Raw genomic sequence first — 18,861 nt, 5'->3', positions numbered from 1 at the left:
GGACGCGTTATAATGTACTTTTTAGGAGGGTGGCAAGCGTTGATTGTAGGTGGCCTGTTTGGCCTGCCGTGGTGTTTTACCCTATAACGCGTCCTGACATCGGAGATGGGCATCAGACACAACTTGTTGTTGGCGAGAAACGGAGCTAAAGACCTCTACTCCGGTGTCAGGACGCGTTATAATGTACTTTTCTTGGGGTTGTACACATTGATCGTACATGGTCCACCCCTGTACCATGCGGTTTTTTACACTAGTATATCACATTATGTTGATGGAACTTCAATCTTTTGAATGCTATGCTTAGAGTTGTAATTGTATTCTTGTTTCACCAATTAAATATCGAGTGAATAAGACCCGTCCAGCGTGATGATGGTGGATCGTCTGTGATTGTTTACCCTGGAAGGCTAAGGTCTTTAGGGTAACCTAAGAGTACTAACATGGGAGCCCTAACATGACTCTAGAAGTTAGTGATACAACCTTAAACATCTATAACTCACTGAAACTAAGGCCGTCCATCCCATACTTATACTTATAATGATTGATTGATTGAATGCAATAGGGCCTAAGCCCAAGACACCACTTGCACTCTTCATTCCTGACTCTCACGGTCCTTTTAGGCCCACATTATTACACTATTTATTATTCATATTTGTAATTGTCACGATTATGAAGACTGCAATTATCATAGAAGATAAAAGACGTTTACGCTAGAACCTACGCTACTGAGAAAGTCAATGGCGTCGGTGTGTTGACATTTTGGGCGTCTTCCATTTGACAGTGTTTCTGTTTGTGGGTCTGGTTTAGAAGTGGTTTCGCTTGTTTTTATTCATTCTAATAAGTCATTTGGTGGACAATTGTAAGCAATCGTTGTGAATACAACTAAAAATTTAGATAATTTATTAATGAACTGGATAATATAATGGTAATTATTAGGCTACATAATAGATTCAGATCGTGTTTGTTGTTGTTGAAGATTAAGCCAGCCTTGAGCTGGCATGGGCTCTTGCCCCTAGAGCACCTGTGAGATCGTGTTCGTGCATCGGTTTTCATAGCCCGGCCAATTGGTGATTTTTACAGTTCAGTTTCAACTTTTCCACTATGCGACAAACTCAACAAATTAATAAATAAAAAGGCACAACTTTAATTATATTGTTTTCAATGCAGAACAATGCGTGAAATAATAAATTGACCCAAAACATTTTGTGAAAGTTAGAACCATCGCATTTCTCTCCCCACTGGGTGAGAGTGGAGGGAAAGCTAAGGCCTTGAGGTGGAGTTCTTTATTGTGGAAAAACTGTGCACTAATTTTTTCGCAACAAGTAGTACTCCGCTGAGGTAGTATTAGTAGTATAGTATTTGGAGTTTGCTTTTGAAACGACTCCCTGCTTGTTTTATTCCTCCATTTTTCATGTTCGTTTAAGTTTTTTTCTTTGCTGAAATGTCACAATTCTTTTATATGTTTTTTTCTTATTTTTAACCTCCCCCTCAGCAGATCTGCAAATAAAAGTATTTTAGGTTCAATGCCTCTATGAGCTTTTTCTATTAACGGAGTCATAGCTACCACAAATAATTGTTCTGTAGTTATAATTGTTATATATGACTTAATTAGTAAATTAGGCTACAAAGTGAAAGTGAGCAAATAAAAGTATTTTAGCCTTCAATGCCTCTATGAGCTTTTTCTATTAACGGAGTCAAGTGCTTTTTGGAAGTCAATTGATAGCTACCACAAATAATTGTTCTATAGTTATGCTTGTTATATAGGACTTAATTAGTAAATTAGGCTACAAAGTGAAAGTTTGATAAAATTAATGTATGGAACAATCGTAAAATAAACAATTTTAGGCTTCAAATTATGTTTAATTAACAATTAACAACACATGATTAAGATAGTTAACTATTAATAATAATGACAATTATCTATATATGAAATAGCGAAAAACTGTAGTTATTCCGAAGGAATGGCGTGAAAGGAGTTGAGTCACTGCACTCCTCTGTCTTGAGAAGGAACCCGTCAAAAGTGAGGGAATGCAAACTTCCTCCTCCCGATGTCCATTAATTATCAAAGGAAATACAAGGACCTGGCAACACAAATAAGTACGATAAAAATTATACATATAAAGCAAATTAGAAATTATAAAGGGTCGAAAAAAATCTGTAACACGTGTATAAATTACGTCGAAGAAAAATAACTATTCGACATCCCTTTCTTAACTATTCGACATCCCTTTCTATCTGATAAATTTCGTAAAAACAAATGAAAGAGAAATATAAAAATTTGTTATCGGGTAGCACTGAATAATGAGATAAGTATAATGATAAATTTGATGTTAAATATTCTTTAGGTCCTTTTAATTTATTTAATGAGCGTGATGGGGGATCAAAGTTGATACGGAAAAAAACTTTAAACTAATGATCGGACAGTACTTGAACTTGCATTAACTCATTGTACTCACATCTTCATTAGTCCCGATCCGCTGAAGTGAGATTCCAAAGTCCCGTGGTGGAATGGACTATACGTAGCTCGGAAAAAAGGTGTTATTAAGCTTGCTGCCATTCTGACGTCCAAGTCCATGAGCCATCCTCGGCTGCTAAGGTTTCAGCTTTGCCATATCAATGATAATGAATCGGATGAAGTAATATTGTACACCCACCAACCTGACTCTCTGACTGTCCTGGTGCACACCGACCAATCAACTCTCCAACTGAAAAAAATCAGAAACTACGGGGCAGCCTTTACTTCCTTTGTCAACCAACAGACGATGTTCCGAGATCTCAAACGACCGTATGGGCTTGTTGATCGTAAACGAGCATAATGCAAGCACTTTTACAAAGGTTATCACTATTTTAGTCGGGTGAGACCTAAGAACATCGTAACATTAAATTTTAAAAAATCAATCATACTTTGAAAGAAAAAAAATATGACAAAATTTAATAATAAATCAAGTTATTTCTAAATCAAAAAATAAAAAGGAAATATGATAGGCTTATTTTTTCTTCAGAAAGTGAGCAAGTACATTTATTCATAAAGTTTTCAACAAAAAGTGTGAATTTTCATCAAACTGCACTGAAATGTACTTCTTGACTAAAAAGGGTTGCTTTTCACTCAGTTCTTTGTGTTCCCCACAGAGTAAGTCGACAAGCTCCATAAATCCTTCATGTGCCACTATAGGTAATATGCTGTATATTAAATCAAAACGTTTGCTGAAGTAATATGATAATAAACAACCTAATATATAACTTAGGTCTAGGCTTAAAATCAATGTCATAAGCACTATAAACTGAAAAAAAATTATATTAAACATGTATGTCTATGCCACCTTTTATGATTCTGAGTTTGAAATAAAACATTTCCCTAATAGAATGAACAGCATATTATTATGCACACACACACACACACACACACACACACACACACACACACACACACACACACACACACACACACACACATATATATATATATATATATATATATATATATATATATATATATATATATATATATATATCTGAGACATCCACTTGAGAGTGGTGGAAATAGGCTCCTGTACGAGATAACCATGAATCAGTATGAAAACAAGAAAACCCCCTGGATGATGCAAGCAAAAGAATCAAACATAAACTTCAGTAAAACTGAATCGCTTAAATAACTGGGACAGAAAAGCGTGGCAGAGAGAAATGAATGACAAGGCAATATTAAGAACCTACAATTAATATAAAGAGAGCATATGAGAGGAAACCTGGTAAGATGGCACTGAAAAAAACAAAGCTGACCAGCAGGGCTAGACAGACTAAACACATTCTAGGATTGGATAGTAGGAAGAGGCTACAAGGGGAAGATACGAAATGCTTGCAATGTCAGGAAGACTTCTTGCTCTACTGCACAGAATATAACGAGATTAGAAATATATATAGTTTAGTGCAGCAGCCACATCAAGAAACTAAAGAGGAAAGGATAGCTAATACATACAAAGGAGGGAAGAGTTTCAAAAAATCATCTCACGTAATACTACTAACTCAGCCTAACACGTACGGTAGAAAGTTGTTAATTCGCCAAAAATGCTTCATGAGTGAAATAACTAAGTTTTATATAGAATTAATTAAATACAATGATATTTATTTACATTTATGTAATTTTAAAATAAAAAAACGTATTTATTAACAGAAGAAATGGCTCAAACAAAGGAGCTAATCACCTCAGGTGGAAAGTAATCGTGTAAACAAACAGGTGTCATTTTCGAAGAGGAAGAATTTGTCGCCGAAGTAGAAAACGTCACATAGGAATCAAACAATTTGCACCGGAAATATTGAATTTGTGCACGAACTGAAGGTCACCCAAGGTAAATCAATGATTGAGGTTGAATTCGTGAATTAAAGATTTTGTTAGAATTGAGTTTTTGAGTTGAATTTGGCTGGATTGAGTGAGGCATCTTTTGCCTCTTGGAAGGTAAAGTTACGATGGTCATTTGTATTTAGGGTAAAAAACCGCATGGTACAAGGGTGGACCATGTACGATCAACGTGAACAACCTCAAAAAAAAGTACATTGTTCCGACACGGGATACAAACCTTTCGGTCCTTTTACAATAGGAAGGTTACTAGCGGCAGCTGGATAGGGGGAAAAACCAGCGACTACCAACCCTTATCACGGTTTTCAGGTCTTAGGGTAAAACACCACGGCAGGCCAAACAGGCCACCTATAATCAACGCTTGCCACCCTCCGAAAAAGTACTTGTTCCGATACGTAATACAAACCATTGGTCCTTTAACAATAGGAAGTAGCTAGCGGCAGCTGGAACGGTCGTAAGCTTCGAACAAGGGGAGAACGGTAGTTAACTGCTTGTCCGACAGTCGCGCCAACAAATCACTTTTGCTTTCGGCCGCGGTTGTGAAGGACGTGTTCGTCATCGCTCTCTGCCCGCTTCATCGTCGTATGCTTTGTTTATATTGTGTTTTCTACTAATGGTTTGTTTGACTTGAAAATGAAACTAAGTACACTGTTTTCATTTTCATTACTTAATTATGAACCAACATGGAGCTATCGCCGTAGATGCGGCGATTTCCTCTCTTTTCATGAATTGAACACTTGAATTATGTCTCGGTGCCGAGGGCGGGCGCGCTCGCGCCGAGTCATGTATTTTGGGCGAAAGTGTATAATTGAAAAATGTAAGTACTTTTTTCATTATATTTTTGCCCTGTGCGTTCGTTACCGAGAGCGTGATTGCGCTCGGCACGAGCCTTTTATTTGGTATGATAAATTGCAATGAAAGTGGATTCGCAATTGCAGTATTCTTTTCATTTATTTATTTGCATAAATTTAATTTGGATCAATTTTCGCTCTTACCCGGGAATTGATCCTTACGATTATTTTCTGTGAAAGTGAAATTGCAAGTGCAGTATTCTGTTTCATTTTCATATATATTTTATGATAGCATCATATTATTTGGATCAAGTTTCCGCTCTTACCCGGGAATTGATCTTTTCCCCTTTAAGTTCTATGAAGTGAATCGCAAGGGCAGTGTTCTGTTTCATTTTCATATTACTTTTCACTGCTGTGCGGGGGTAGGGGAAGCGAAGGTCTGCCAGGAAGTCGTCGGAAAGCTCTCCCGCGACTCCCTTGGTATCCGATTCTTCGTCTTCCTTCCTGCCCCCCGCTCAGCTTCCTCGTTGTATTTTGTTTGTTCCGACACGGCATACAAACCTTCGGTCCTTTTACAATAGGAAGGTACTAGCGGCAGCTGGATAGGTCGTAAGCTTTCGAACAAGGGGTTCGGTAGTTAACTGCTTGTCCGACAGGCGCGCGCGCGCGACTGGGAGGTAAACAAATCACTTTTGCTTTCGGCCTCACATCGAGTGGAGGTGTGTGTTCGACGCTCTCTGCCCGCTTCTCGTCGTTTGCTTTCCCTTGAGTATATGGTTGTGTTTGTGTTGAGTAATCATTGTAAGTACAATCATTTCCTCTCTTTTTCATCAATTGTGATTAATCTGATCAATTATAGAGTCTCCACGCCCCGCTACCCTCCGGATATTGTGCCCGGGTACCGAAGGGCGTAAATGCGGTAAGTTCCGCTCCTTTCCAGAAATTGATCCCCATATTTTGTGCGCTCGGTGTCGGGGCCGCGAATGTACCCGAGCCGAGCCCTGTGAAGTTTGTATGTCTTGGTCGGAGGCGCAGTGGGGCTTGTACGAAGGTAGGAAGAAGCGAGGCCTGCAAAGGAGTCGTCGAAGCTCTCCCGCGACTCCTTTGGTTACGGACACTTCGTCTTCTTTCCTGCCGCCCGCTCAGCTCCCACGTTTGGCGCCTTCCCCTTCGGGGGGGGTTTCTAGGTCCTTCTCCTCACCCGATCTGTTGAGTGTGGAGGAGGGCGCGAGATACCCCGACGTTGAGTTGTATTCTGGGTCCTCTATCCGTTCGTCTACATCACACGGACGGGTAGAGGATCCTGCTAATCACCCGACCTTTGCTTCCTCAGGTGCGTTGCCGCGAAGGACGACCTCAAGACAGGTGTGGGCATCGTTGGGTCTGCAGGGCGTGCCGAGTGTCCAGGGGCTGCTCTACCATCTCGCTGGCTCTGTGGCGGTCACGCATGCTACGGTGACGACGACTACCACAACCCTGTCAACTCCTGGCTATGCTTCACTTCCTCACCTGGTGTACACCCCGCACGCGGTCTCTGTTACACCAACTACATCGGTGCAGGGGCCAATCGCCGTACCACGGGGGAGTGTGATGCCGCTGCCTGGTTGCCGTGCTGCCTCGACCGGACTTCGTGTGCCCGAAGAGCTCGCCCCTGGACCTCCCACCAGTACCTAGGATGTCTGTGCCGCTGGTCCGTCCACCTGGTCTGCCTGTACAGCCTGCCGTACCTGCCGTACCTGCCCAGCCGCTGTTTACGGACGTGATGTTGCCGACCACTGCTGCCGTTCCTGTATCTGTTCCTGCCGTCTCCACTGCTGTTCCTGTGATGCCCTGCACTGCTGAGGTTTGTTCCTGTTCGTGGCGCCGCTGCTCCCGATGCCGATTTGTTCAGACAGGTGCGTCCGGGCCCTGTTGCTTCGGCAACAGCAGCCCCGGCTCCGCCCTGGATGACAGATCTGACATCGGTCCTGAGGAAGCTGACGAAGAAGAAGAGGAAGAGGAGGAAGGTGTCGTCGTCGTCTTCATCGTCTTCTTCGTCGTCGTCTTCGTCTGCCGCCTCTTCCCCTTCATCTTCTAAGGCTCCACAGCCTAAGAAGAAGAAGGTCGCCTCCTCCCCCCCTAAGAAGTCTCCTTCGGGAGCTTCTAAGGGCCCGTCTCGCTCCGGTGAGACGGGGGGTTCTTCCGCTGGTCCACCCTGCTCCTTCGGGGCAGGACCCGTCTCTTCTTCCGCAAGGAAGAAGGACTACGGGGACCAGAGGGGTGGCCGGCTAACACCGGCACTTCCTCGCCTGCTGTTAGTGGTTCGACCACGGCAGCAGGATCCGCTCGGCCTCTCGTTCGCGAGAGGTACGGGTGTACAGTCGCCTACCAGCGACCGTGCAGCTAGGAACCAGACCTCTGAGCCAGCTCAGCGTCAGGTTCACGGCACGGAGCGGAAGACTGGTGACAGCCGCTCATGCGACTCTCTCACCACCAGCTCTCGCTCTCGCGCGATCAGCTGGCTACCCGGGCTGACGTGACGGTCCCCACGACCGGCCACGGGCTGAGGCTGGGAAGAGGTCCCCCCGTTCGCCTGCACCAGCCATGGCTGGTACCAGCGCCGTGAGGATACGCACCGGTCTCACCGTGACAGTGGAGCTCGCCGGTCGCCTGACCGTCACTCTCACTGAGAGCGATCGGGTACGGCAACCAGCACCAGCTCTTCTGACACGCGGAGACCAGGGCCCGCTCCTCACAGTCCAGCCGTTCTCTCACAGCGAGACGGCTCGACCAGGCCTGCAGCTCGATTGCCACCGCGGGTTTGACGATCGCCTGCAGTCCTCCAAGAGCCCACTGTTTCTGCCAGCGAGCGAGGAGGGAGCGTCATGGTCTGCCTCTCCCATACCTTCAACCTCCTCGGGTTTACACCGGGAGGAGCGAGGTATTGAGGAGTGATCGTGAGGGGTGCGCCCCTCAGGATCCCACCACGACGTCCTACGTACCGGAGGCACGGTTCTCGGACCGGCCAGGTCGTATGCACAAGTGGCTGGAGGAGACCGAGAGGGGTCTGTCGCTGTTCCCCCCCCTCGAGGGGGGAGGGTCTCGGGAGCTGCTCCTGTTCGAGGGACTGGATGGTCCTACTCCACAGGATGCAGTCACTCCTGAGATTCAGAGGAACTTTGCCGAGGTAATTGCGCTGATTCGTCAGCACAACAAACCTCGGGGGAAGGATCGCCGCTACCCACCATCCGAGCCCACGTCCCGGCTCGAGTCGTTCTGGGGCCCGAAGAGGGAACCCAGACCGACGGTGGGTTTGCCGCGTTCTGAGCGTTGCCGACTCAGTGCTGGACCAGGTAGAAATCTCTTGTCTCCGGGCAAGACGGTTCTCTCAAGTCTGGCAGGTCGAGCAAGCTGCTTCCACCTCCTCTGCTGCGACAGCGGCGTTTGTTCCGATACGTAATACAAACCATCGGTCCTTTAACAATAGGAAGTAGCTAGCTGCAGCTGGAACGGTCGTAAGCTTCGAACAAGGGGAGAACGGTAGTTAACTGCTTGTCCGATCGTCGCGCGCCGCGCGACTGGGAGGTAAACAATCACTTTTGCTTTCGGCCGTGTGTGGGAAGGACGTGTTCGCCATCGCTCTGCCCGCTTGTCGCTTTTGCTTCATCTTTGAGTATTTGTTTTCTCTTTCTGTATATCAGAGTGATTGTAAGTACTTTTTTCTCTATTCAATTGATTTGCAATGAGTGAATTAGAGGAGATTGAGATTTCACCGCCGCGCCCTCCAGTCGTCCCGTAGTGTGTCCCGGGCTGGAGGGACGTAAATGTGGGGGGTTCAGGTCTTTTGTTGAGGTGGACCCACGAGGTTTGTTCTCGTTGTCGAGGGCGAGAGTGCTCCCGCAACGAGCCATGTATGGTTTGTATGCCAATTGGTCCGAGGCGCAGTGGGTGCTGTACGAGGGCAGGAAGAGACTTAGGCCGGCCAGGCCAAGAAGTCATCGGAAAGTCCAGTACTCCTTTGGTGACGGACACTTCGTCCTCTTTCCTGCCTCCCGGGCCAGCACCCCCACGGTTTGCGCCTTCCCCCTGCGGGGGGGGTAGCGGAGTCGGAGTCCTCCTCTGGCTCGATCCGTCGAGTGTGGAGGAGGGCGCCCGCTACCCGGACGTACAGCTGTATTCGGGGTCTTCTGTCCGCTCTGGGGGTATTTCGCCCCCAGGCGCGGGGAAGCCCCTCCTATTAACCCGACTGTTGCTTCCGCAGGTGTGCCAGCAGCGAAGGACGACTTGGGACAGGTGTGGGAGTCGCTGGGACTTGCAGGGAGTGCCCAGCATCCAGGGGTTGCTACAGCGGTTGGCGGGGCGGGGTCGGCCGTGGTCACTCATGGTGCGGTGACCACCACGACGACCACATTAACTACCCCTGCGTATGAGATGCCACCACATCTTGTATATAGCCTCATATAATGTCGGTGACACCCACGGTGGCAGTACAAAAACCAATTGCCGCCGTTCCAAAGAGGACGATGCCACCACCACCTGGATTTTTTCCTTTGCCGACCCGGACTTCCGCTGCCCCAAGAGTACCTCCCCCCCCTGGACCTGCCGCCAGTGCCACGGATGACACACGGTGACTGTCGACAGACGCCTGTCTCTCCCGTAGTACCTGCCGTGCCTGCCGTACCTGTGGCCGCTCCAGCGACTCTTTCCGTTTCAGGTACACATTACTTTTCAGATGTTCCTGCTGTTCCTGCTGTTCCCGGACCTGTTCCTGCCGTTTCCCGCTGCTGGTGTTGCTGTAACAGTCTCAGGTCCTTCCGGACAGGTGCAGTCGGGCCCTGTTGCTTCGGCAACTGCCCCGCTCCCCCTCCTGGATGGAAGACCTGACGTCTGTCCTGCGGAGCCTGGCGAAGAAGAAGAGGAAGAGGAGGAAAGAAAGGTGTCGTCATCGTCTTCATCGTCTTCTTCGTCGTCTGCTGCCTCTCCTTCCCCTTCGACTTCTCAGGCCAAACAGCCGAAGAAGAAGAAGGTTTTGCCTCCTCCCCCCCTAAGAAGACTCCTTCGGGATCTTCTAAGGGCCCGGCTCGCTCAGGCGAGCTGGGGAGCTCTTCTGCTGTCCTCCTGTTCCTTCGGGTGCGGGGCCCGTCGCTTCTTCTGCAAAGAAGAAGTCGACGGGGACCAGAGGTGCATCAGCCTCGGCTGGTGCGTCCTCACCTGTGCTAGTGGTTCTGCCGCTAAACCAGGTTCCGTCTCGGCTGCTTCTCGTTCGCGAGAAGCACCGAGTGGACGCTCTTCTAAAGAGGACCGTCCAGCCAAAGTTTCGACGACCGAGCTCGCTCGCCGTCAGACAAGCGCACGGAGCAGAAGACTGGCGAGAGTCGTGCACAACGACTCTCGCCTAGGCCAGTGGACGCTCTCGCAGCGACCAACCGGCTGCTCGGGCTGACGTGACGGTCACTGACCGGCCACGGGTTGAGGCGAGGAAGGAGTCCCCACGGCCGCCGGTACCATCCACGGCTGTAACCAGCGGTTTTGAACTGCGCCGAGAGGACGCTGGCCGGTCCTCGACGCGAATAGGGAGCCTAGCAGGTCACCGCTCCGCCGCTCCCGATGGGACGGGCGGAGACGGTGACCAGCGGCAGCTCGCCTGACGCTAGAGAGCGGTCTCGACGTTCTCAGCCGAGCCAATCGCCCCAGGCGAGCGGCGACGCTAGGCCCCTACTGCTAGACCGTCACCGCGGGTTGACGATCGGCAGCAGCCCTCTACGCACGCTGGTCCTGCCAGCGAGCGTGGGGGGAGCGAAGCGTCAGGCTGCCTCTCCTATACCTTCAACCTCCTCGGGCTATACCGGGAGGAGCGAGGTACCAAGGAGCGATCACGAGAGGTGCGCCGCTCGTGACCCGGCTATGACGCCGTACGGCTCAGGCACGGTCTTCAGGACCGACCAGGACGTACGCGCAAGTAGTTGGAGGCGACCTCCGTCAGGGGTCTGTCGCTGTTCCTCCTTCTGAAGAGGAGTATCGAGGGATATGCTCTTGTTGGAGGGACTGGACGGTCCTACTCCACAAGACGCTGTGACGCCCGAGATACAGAGGAACTTCGCGGAAGTCATTAAGCTGATGCGTCTGCATAATGGCCTCGCGGAAGGATCGCCGCTACCACCACCCATCGGAGCCCACGTCCCGGCTCGAGTCATTTTGGGGTCCCAAGAGGGAGCCCAAAATGATGATGGGGTTGCCAACGATCAGAGCTTGCGGACTCAGTCCTGGATCAGGTGTATAATCTCGTCTCAGGACGGGAGGACTCGCTAAAATCCGGACGGTCCTCTAAGCTGCTTCTTCCTCTCCTCTACAGCGGCAGAGGCGTTTCTACGTGCCATCAGAAGACCCGATACTGCCGAAACAGGTTAACCCCGGAGTTAGCGAGGCTGACTCCAGGTGTGTCCCTGCAGCAGCTCCTGTCGGAGAACCTAGGTTCTCGCAGCAGGAGGCACTTGCCCTGGAATCTACCGCTATGGCAGCATTCCAGGCAGTTTCCTGGTTTGGATTTGTGGTCCCTCACAATATCCAAGGTAGCGGCCGGCTCCGGGAGTTCTGCTCTCGAAGACGACGCTTCTTTTAGGAGACTGTGCCAGTCTGGAGGAAGAGCAATCTCTTACCTCGCCCATCAGACTGCTAACCTGTGGGCCAACTTGGTTCTTCGGCGTAGGGACGCAGTCCTTACCCGAGTGACCGGGGCAAGGGGCTGGGCGTGAGGCGGCACTCGGGCTAAGAAATGGACCTCTTAGGAGTTCCCCAGCTCTCTTTCCTGGAGAGATGGTGGACGCTGCGGTGGAACGGCGGCGCACTGACGAGAGTGACCGCTTAGTCCACCAGGCAGTCTCGAAGGTTTCTGGGCAACCTCGAGTAACTGCGGGCCAAACCAAAGAGCTTGGCTAGCGCTTCCACGGCGGCGAAGACGGTTGCACCGTCCAAGCCCCGTGTGAAGACTCCAGTTGTTTCGACTTCTGCGAGAGGAGGGCCGCAACCAGCCCCTCCTCCCAGCCCTCCTTTCCCCGACGGAGGTGTTGGGAAGAAGTCGAAACGAGGAGGGAAACGCTAGGGACGGCGTTCCCCCTCACCTGCTGCCGGAAGTGGGGGGGTGCCTGTCGAGCCATTGGGCGACTTGGCAGCGCTACGGCGCCGAGAACTGGATAGTAGACGTCCTTCGGGAGGGATATCTACTACCCTTCGAGTCTCGGCCCCCCCTCATCTCCAAACCGGTCCATCTACAGACCTATGTCCCGGGGATCAGCAAAGGACAACGCTCTTCGACAGGAGATCAAGACCATGCTGGCGAAACGAGTGTAGTAAATCGTGGAGGACCAGTCACCAGGCTTTTACAGCCGCCTCTTCCTAGTGGAGAAGGCATCGGGGGGCTGGCGCCCGGTGATAGACCTCTCTCCCCTGAACCGCTTCGTTCGCACGACGCGGTTCACGATGGAGTCGGCACGCTCAGTGCTCGACTCGATCAGGGGAACGATTTCATGCTTTCGTGGACCTGAAGGACGCGTATTTTCAAATAACCCATCCATCAGTCCTCCAGAAAGTACCTCCGCTTCATCTTCGACGGGGACGGTGTACCAATTCAGGGCACTTTGTTTCGGTCTCTCAACCGCCCCACAGGTGTTCACGCGAGTGTTCACTCTGTGTCGGCTTGGGCCCATTCGAAACGGGATACGTCTTCTGAGGTATCTCGACGATTGGCTGGTCCTGGCGAGCTCCCGCTCGCAGTTTGCTGCAGGACAGCGATCGACTCCTAACGTTTTGTCTCGATTTGGGGATCGTGAAAAACTACAAGATGTCCGATCTCGAACCCATGCAGCAGATGAAGTACCTGGGTATGCTGATAGATACGGTAGCAGGGCAAGTCTTTCCGCAGACTGCGTATCAGCAAATTCAGGGAGGCAGCCGGTCCGGTTCCTGTCGCGGCAGGAACAGGCAGCACAGCAATGGCAAGTCGTGATCGCCATCTGTCGTCACTCGAGAAGTTAGTCCCTCACGGGCGTCTTCACCTGCGGTCTCTCCAGTGGAGGCTAAGGGAGAGTTGGTCTCAGGCCAAGGATCCTCCTTACTTTCCCGTGGCTATCACGGACAAGGTGAGGCAGGACCTAGCCTGGTGGCTCGACGACAAGAACCTCTTAAGAGGAGTGCCCATACGCACTCCCCCCCGGAGATGCTTCTGTTCTCAGACGCATCGACCGAGGGATGGGGCGCACACCTGGAGGAGTTGCTGACTGCAGGTGTGTGGAACCATCACGAGAAGCACTTCACATCAATGTCCTGGAACTCAAGGCGGCGTTCAACGCTCTCCAAGAGTTTCGGGACCGCTTGGTGGGACACTCAGTGGTGTTGATGTGCGACAACACCACAGTAGTGGCATATGTCAACAAGCAGGGGGGGCTAGTGTCTCTTCCGCTCCATCAGTTTTGACGTGCAGGTGCACGAGTGGGCCACGGCTCACTCGATAGAGCTGTCAGCACGCTACATTCCAGGCAAGAGGAATGTAGTAGCGGACAAGCTCAGCCGTCGGGATCAGGTGATAGGGACCGAATGGTCTCTACACCAAGATGTGGCGGAAAGGCTCTTCAACCTGTGGGGGCGACCGTCGTAGACCTGTTCGCCACGCCCGGCACAACAGGAAGATCCAGGTGTTCTTCTCGGACCGTGCCGGACCCATGGGCAGCTGCAGAGGACGCTCTCCAACACCCCTGGGACAACCTCTTCGCTTACCGCCTTTCCTCCCTTCTGTCTGATTCGGAAAGTGATCAGTCGAGCGCTGGTCACTCCCAATCTCAGAATGTCCTGGTGGCTCCCAAACGCCTCAAGCCGTTTGGTATCCGGACTGCTGGCTCTTCTTGCAGACGCACCGAGAGAGCTACCCAACTGGCACAACCTTCTAGCCCAGCCACACGTAGAACGGTACCACCGCGCAGTCCAGTCCCTTCAACTTCACGGCTGGCTGTTATCCACCATCTCTTGCGAACGAGAGGCTTTTCTCGTAGCGCAGCAACAAAGAGATGGATGGACACGTCAGACAGTCCTCTGCAGCTGTGTACCAGGGGAAGTGGGCCGTCTTCTGTGGTTGGTGTCGTAGACAGGGTTTGTCTCCTCTCAGAGCCACTCTTCAGCAGGTAGCGGATTTCCTCGTGTTTCTTCGCCGAGAGAAGCTCCTCTCAGTACCCACAGTTAAGGGATATAGAGCCGCTCTGGCGCTCGTCCTAAACTGAGGGACTGGACATCACGAATTCGGTCTAGATATCCTTTCGAATGAAAAGCTTCGAAAGGTCTTGCCCACCCAGGGAACTCAGGCCCCCTGCGTGGGACGTGACTCTCGTCCTTAGGAGTCTGACCTCGAACACCGTTCGAGGCCACTCCGAGAGTCGTCAGACAGGGATCTGACCCTCAAGACCCTCTTCTTGCTGGCCCTGGCATCGGCGAAAGAGAGTAGGGGAACTACATGGCCTTTCTTATGATGTTAAACATACCAGAGGCTGGGATCTGTGACGCTCGATTTCGTCCCGAACTCGTAGCTAAGACTCAGAATCCGTCGATCCCTGACGACAGGTTCGAGTCTTTCACGATCCCTCCCCTCCCTGCTGGACTTTACAGATAACGATGCGGATGAGATGCTGCTTTGTCCTGTGAGGGCGCTACGGCGCTATCTGAAGAGAACTCGACATCTCAGGCCTGAGTGTCGACGCCTCTTCGTTAGCACTGGGGTCACCAAGAAAGAAGTCTCCAAGAACACGCTTTCTTTCTGGCTACGTGAGGTGATCAGGAGAGCGTACGAAGCTGATGGTAGCGACGACATCCGTACGCTCCGTCCGAGAGCCCACGAAGTCAGAGGTATCGGACCCTCCTTAGCGTTCCGTAAGAACTTCTCCCGTGGCGCAGGTCCTGAAGGCAGGTGTCTGGGCCAACCAGACCACCTTCACGTCCTTCTACCTTCGGGATATTGCCCACAAGTCCTTGGATACTTTTTCCTTGGGACCTGTGGTGGCTGCTCAACACGTTGTGTAAGCTTACCCAGCACCCGAGCAGGCAGAACAGCATCGATTCCTGGTATGACTGGGAGAATGAATGCGTGAATGAGAGAGTGACTGGCTTCTCTTCACCACTCTTTTTCTACCTCTACCTGTGGGCAGAGGGATACGGTCGTTACCTTGCTGGAAAGGAGTCCGATGCAGGTAAGCTATTCAACAGAGCTCCATCCTATCTCTTTAACTAGAGATAGGAGTAAATATCCACCACTTTCTCCAACAAGGGGGAGAAAGTGGATGCCAACATGAGACAAACCCATTACTTTACATTTGCTCATGTAAGGAAAAAGTTCTTACAATGCTGGTACGAAGAGATACGCTTGCCTCTCTCTTAGTACTCGGCCCAGAGGTCTGACCATTGATCCTGCGGTGCACACCCCGATCAATCGGACAGAGGCTTGGATCCCTCCCTCGCTCTTACGACCAGGGAGGCATTCCAGGATGGACGAACACCAGTCTGTTCATCAAAAGACTCAGATTCCACCACCAAGAAGTGAGTCTTCCTATTGTTAAAGGACCGATGGTTTGTATTACGTATCGGAACAAATGACAATTTGTCGAAAATTGCATTTTTCCTAACTATACAAACCTGAGGTCCTTTAACATAAAGTCCCTCCTCATGCCACCCCTCACTCTGCGTATTTTGCATGGGCCAAAAGCAAAAGTGATTTGTTTACCTCCCAGTCGCGCGGCGCGCGACGATCGGACAAGCAGTTAACTACCGTTCTCCCCTTGATTGTTCGAAGCTTACGACCGTTCCAGCTGCCGCTAGCTACTTCCTATTGTTAAAGGACCTCAGGTTTGTATAGTTAGGAAAAATGCAATTTTCGACAAATTGTCATTTTTACGTGCCATCTGAGGACCCGATGCCGCCCAAACAGGTGAACCCGGAGTTAGCCAGGCTAACGCCGGGTGTGTCTCTGCAGCAGCTCCTGTCCGAGAACCTATGGTTCTCGCAGCAAGAGGCACTCGGCCTGGAATCCACTGCCATGGCAGCTTTCCAGGCCGTCTCCTGGATAGATCTGTGGTCCCTCACAGTATCTAAGGTCGCAGCCAACTCCCGGGGGAATTTCTCCGAAGATGACTCGGCCTTTAGGAGACTATGCCAGTCTGGGGGAAGAGCCATCTCCTTCCTTGCCCACCAGACGGTAAACCTGTGGGCCAACCTGGTTCTCCGACGTAGGGACGCTGTCCTTGCTCGAGTTTCCAGGGCGGCTGGGCGTGAAGCGGCATTGGGACTCCGCAACGGACCTTTACGGAGTTCCACGTCTCTCTTCCCAGGAGAGATGGTGGACGCTGCGGTGGACAGACGGCGCACTGACGACAGTGACCGGCTGGTTCACCAGGCAGTTTCGAAGGCTTCTGGGCAGCCTCGAACTGCGGCCAAGCCAAAGAGCTCGGCTAGCGCTTCCACGGTGGCTAAGACGGTAGTCGCGTCGAAGCCCCGTGGAAAGACTCTGTCTTCTTTGACTTCTGCAAAGGGGAGCCGTAACCAGCCCTCCTCCAGCCTCCTTCTCCCGAGGAGGCTCTGGGGAGAAGTCGAAGAAAGGGGGGAAACGCTAGGGACAGCGTTCCCCACCCCCTCACCTGCTGCCGGAAGTGGGGGGGGTGCCTGGCCAGCCATTGGGCAACTTGGCAGCGCTACGGCGCCGAGACCTGGATTGTAGATGTCTTTCGGGAGGGATATCTATTGCCCTTCGAATCTCGGCCACCCCTCACCTCCAACCCGGTCCAACAGCAGTCGTACGTTCCAGGGTCATCGAAGGACGTAGCATTGAGACAGGAGATCAAGACCATGCTGAGCAAGAGAGCTGTAGAAATCGTCACGGATCAGTCACCGGGCTTTTACAGTCGACTCTTCCTGGTGGAAAAGTCTACGGAAGGCTGGCGCCCGGTGATAGATCTCTCTCCCCTGAATCGGTTTGTTCGCCAGACCCGGTTCACGATGGAGACGGCACGTTCCGTGCTCGACTCCATCAGGGAGAACGATTTCGTGCTTTCAGTGGACTTGAAGGATGCGTATTTCCAAATACCCATTCATCAGTCCTCCAGAAAGTACCTCCGCTTCATCCTCGACGGGACGGTGTACCAATTCAGGGCACTTTGTTTCGGTCTCTCAACCGCCCCACAGGTGTTCACGCGAGTGTTCACTCTGGTGTCTGCTTGGGCCCATTCGCACGGGATACGTCTGATGAGGTATCTCGACGATTGGTTAGTCCTGGCGAGCTCCCGCTCGCAGTTGCTACAGGACAGGGATCGACTACTCGAGTTCTGTCGCGATCTGGGGATCGTTGTGAACTTCGAGAAGTCCGATCTCGAGCCCAAGCAGAGGATGAAGTACCTGGGTATGCTGATCGACACGGTAGCAGGGCGAGTCTTCCCCGCAGACTCGCGGATCAGCAGATTCAGGGAGGCAGCCAACCAGTTCCTGTCTCGGCAGGAACAGGTAGCTCAGCGATGGCAAGTCGTGATCGGACACCTGTCATCACTCGAGAAGTTAGTCCCTCACGGGCGTCTTCACCTGCGATCTCTCCAGTGGAGACTAAAGGAGAGTTGGTCACAGGCGACGGATCCCCCAAGCTTTCCAGTGTCACTGACACCGGGAGGTGAGGCAGGACCTAGCCTGGTGGCTGGACGACAGGAACCTCTTAAGAGGAGTTGCCTCTGCGCACTCCCCCCCCCCCGGACATGCAGCTGCTTCTCAGACGCATCGACCGAGGGATGGGGCGACACACCTGGAGGAGTTGCTGACTTCAGGAGTGTGGGACGAGAACGACAAGCACCTTCACATCAATGTACTGTAACTCAAGGCAGCGTTTCTCGCTCTCCAAGAGTTCCAGGACCGCTTGATGGGACACTCAGTGGTGTTGGTGTGCGACAACACCACGGTAGTGGCCTACGTCAACAAACAGGGGGGCCTAGTGTCTCTCCGTTGTACCAGTTGAACTCGGCAGGTGCACGAGTGGGCCGAGGCACACTCAATAGAGCTGTCGGCACGCTACATTCCAGGGAAGAGGAATGTAGTAGCAGACACGCTCAGCCGTCGGGATCAGGTGATAGGGACCGAGTGGTCTCTACACCAGGACGTGGCGGAAAGGCTCTTCGACCTGTGGGGGCGACCAGTCGTGGATCTGTTCGCCACCCGGCACAACAGAAAGCTTCAGGTTTTCTTCTCAGCCGTGCCGGACCCATGGGCAGCTGCAGAGGACGCTCTTCAACACCCGTGGGACAAACCTCTTCGCCTATGCCTTTCCCCCGTTCAGCCTGATTCGCAAGGTGATCAGTCGAGCACTGGCCACCCGAATCTCAGGATGATCCTGGTGGCCCTCCCAAATGGCCACAGGCCATTTGGTATCCGGACCTGCTGGCTCTTCTCGCAGGAGAACCGAGAGAGATTCCCCCTTGGCACAACCTTCTCGCCCAGGCCACACGTCGAGCGGTACCACCAAGCAGTCCAGTCCCTACGACTTCACACGGCTGGCTGTTATCCACCATCTCTTGCGAACGAGAGGCTTTTCTCGTAGCGCAGCAACAGAGATGGCTGGAAATGTCCGTCAGTCCTCTGCAGCTGTGTACCAGGGGAAGTGGGCCGTCTTCTGTGGTTGGTGTCTTAGACGGAGTCTATCTCCTCTCAGAGCCACTCTTCAGCAGGTAGCGGATTTCC

General features: G+C 51.6%; 1 protein-coding gene across 1 annotated transcript in view; it reads left to right on the top strand.

The window, feature by feature from the left end:
- Positions 1–3,587: 3,587 nt before the first annotated feature.
- LOC135204844 (zinc finger protein OZF-like) overlaps positions 3,588–18,861 on the top strand; it is a 167,721-nt gene continuing 152,447 nt past the window's right edge. Inside the window, exon 1 of the mRNA XM_064235054.1 lies at positions 3,588–4,340. The gene's annotated coding sequence lies outside the window, so the exon portion shown is untranslated. The remainder of the gene's footprint in view (positions 4,341–18,861) is intronic.

Source organism: Macrobrachium nipponense, chromosome 47, assembly GCF_015104395.2.
Source record: "Macrobrachium nipponense isolate FS-2020 chromosome 47, ASM1510439v2, whole genome shotgun sequence".
Taxonomy (NCBI): domain Eukaryota; kingdom Metazoa; phylum Arthropoda; class Malacostraca; order Decapoda; family Palaemonidae; genus Macrobrachium; species Macrobrachium nipponense.
This window is presented reverse-complemented; position numbering and strand designations above follow the sequence as displayed.